The sequence below is a fragment of the Frankliniella occidentalis genome, unplaced genomic scaffold (genome assembly GCF_000697945.3).
Source record: "Frankliniella occidentalis isolate FOCC.00 unplaced genomic scaffold, Focc_3.1 Scaffold171, whole genome shotgun sequence".
In the NCBI taxonomy this organism is placed as follows: Eukaryota; Metazoa; Arthropoda; class Insecta; order Thysanoptera; family Thripidae; genus Frankliniella; species Frankliniella occidentalis.
This window is the reverse complement of record NW_026267297.1, coordinates 441169-443736: the sequence shown is the minus strand read 5'-3', so window position 1 is coordinate 443736 and position 2568 is coordinate 441169. Positions and strand designations below refer to the sequence as shown.

The following is a 2568-nucleotide window of genomic DNA, read 5'->3' as shown; positions in this document are numbered from 1 at the left end:
GAGTCTCGACCAGCAGCAGCGGCGCCGTATGGCGCCATCAGGAGGCCCCACCCTCCCCTCCGACTCCAACCAACCCTTTCACCTGGGCGCGCCCCCCACACCGCTGCGGCGGCGGCGGCGGCGGCGGTGGTTGCCTATCTTTAGCATCCCACCCTCCGCCTGCGCTATGATAACAAAGGCTCAGAAGGGCGTTCGCACGCGCTCTGCAAAAAAAGAAAGCATAATATAATCAGCGGACGACGGCAACCAACAGCAAGTGATAAAACTCCCATTCGTTACTTTTTGTTTCCGTTGATCGGTATGCCACTTAGGTACAACAAGGCACGCTTGGCATCGCTTCGTTGAGATTTTGATGAGAAAATAAAATGGAAATATTTCGCCCTCGTCACTTTTAGCGAACTTTGAGCGACGACAGTGTATGACGGGGCGGGCCCTTATTAGGGGGCACGTACCCGAGGGGCAATGAGGGCCCAGGCGTAGTTGGGGCTGTGGGGCGTGGCGTGGAAGGCACGGCCGTGGCGGGGCGAGGCGAGAAGGGGCAGGGCGTGGTGGGGCGGGGGCTCTATCTTCACAAGCAAGAGCCCCTTAGCAGCAGACCTACGCCGACTGATCCTCAAGCAAACTCGGCGGGCCGGCTTCCTGGCGGCATACCTGCCGCGCCGTACCGCTCTGTACTGCCGCCTTCTTGCTGCCGACGCACTAGTAGTACTGTACTACAGCGGTCTAGTCGCGATCTTCTTGTTGCCTATGCCCGCGCAACGCCTCATCAGCCAGCCGCGATCACGAAGGCTAGCGCAAGTAATCGCGACTTTTTCTAAAACTTCAAGAATGGAACCTATTTTGCATTAACACGAAATATATTTTTTATGTCTTACGGGAAAATTTTCTTTGAAAAATGGGTTAAGAGTAATGCTTTACAAAATGTTGAAAATTACAAAAACCATTTATTATGACACCCTTACGTAAGGGCTTGGGTATTCCTCGTCGAGCAAGAATGAGCTGACATAAATTTACGTTACTGATCGCAAAATTGCACAACACTCGTTGTACATCATTATTTACAAAAGAAAATTTATTTCTTAGTTTTTTTCGCAGTGGTTTGAAGATGGGTACAACGCAATAAGAGTATATTGACGTTTGAGCCACAGACAAATACGTTGTTAAATTAGTGGCTGGTCGTGGGCCTCACAGTCCGTCCGTGTCGCGAACAGGTGGTTCCGAGCCGTTCTCCTTTGGTGAGCGCGCCGCACGGCCGCTGCAGCCGCTGCCCCGGTGGGACGCCAGCTCGGACGCCAGGGAGTTTCATTTCACTCTGTCCTCCGCTCCGCTGCGGCCCGGTCCGTTCGTATCTGTACACATAACAATGGTACTCTGGAGGCTGTGCTTCGCGGGCTCACAGGGCAATAAAAAGATTGGACTTCGGTGCACTTATTTTTGAAGTCGGATGAACTTCGGCAAACTTCGTCCGAACTTTCGAATGCCGCGAAATTCACCCCGGATATTTAAATGCAATTTTTTTGGTCCAATCCCGTATCAACACTTCGACCGACGTTCAATAACGGACTTGGACCTTCAGTGAGTTGAACGAAAAGCAGCATTTTTTTCCCTCTCTGGACAGTCCCACCCGCGCGTCAGCGGAATGAGATGCCACTGTTGCCCTTTGGCTCGCCGCGTCAGAGTGGCGCACAGCAGCGGCGGCGGCGAGCCGGGGGCGCCAGGGGGCTGCTGGCTGGGGTGCTGTAAGTCCTCATTCCATTCCGACCGCTTTAATCTCACTCCACCGCCCCGCACACAATTTTACTTCGCACAGCAGCCGCAGCAGCAGCTCATACCCCCCCTCCTCCTTTCTCCTCTTTCATCCCCGGAGGAAAAGAAGACAAGTAGTGTAGTGTGCGTGTGTGTGTTTGCGCGAGAGAGGGGGACAGACAGAAGGGGGGGGGGAAGTGGAGAGGGAAGAGAATACAAGACGGAAAGAAAGGGAATGACGAGGAGGTATAGCCTAACCAGGAAAAGCAACCAGCAAAACGGCCGCACGAAAATAGGAGAGAGGATGGGGGAGAATATAAGCTCCGCTCTGTGCGCTGCTACTGCTGCCGCTGCCGAGCAGGAACACGAACAAGAGCGGTGCTGCTCTGTGCGCTGCTCCGAGGGGATGGGCCCGGCGCGCCGCACGAGGCCATACAGCGCGTCCCATTGTCACACACGCCCGCCATACCATACCCCGGCCCACCCCACCCACCCCGCCCCACACGGAGCCCGGTGCGAGTAATAACACCCTCACAAACGCGCGCCGCCGCTGCGTCCCGCTCGCACTCAAGCAGCACGCCGCCGCCGCCGCCGTCGTCACCCACCTCTCTCTCTCTTTCGCTCTCCTCCTCTCTCTGGCTCGCACTCGCTGGAGCAGATGGGCGGTGAGTTTATACTGATGCCGTCCTTGTGGCGGGCGCGAGTCTCGACCAGCAGCAGCGGCGCCGTATGGCGCCATCAGGAGGCCCCACCCTCCCCTCCGACTCCAACCAACCCTTTCACCTGGGCGCGCCCCCCACACCGCTGCGGCGGCGGCGGCGG

At 56.6% G+C, this 2568-nt stretch overlaps 2 protein-coding genes across 2 annotated transcripts in view; one reads left to right on the top strand and one right to left on the bottom strand.

The window, feature by feature from the left end:
• Nucleotides 1-2568, bottom strand: part of LOC113209276 (uncharacterized) — a 57872-nt gene that overhangs the window by 8998 nt on the left and 46306 nt on the right. The gene's annotated exons all lie outside the window — the stretch shown is intronic.
• The window catches only part of LOC113209271 (uncharacterized), a 47029-nt gene that overhangs the window by 1096 nt on the left and 43365 nt on the right, over nucleotides 1-2568 (top strand). The gene's annotated exons all lie outside the window — the stretch shown is intronic.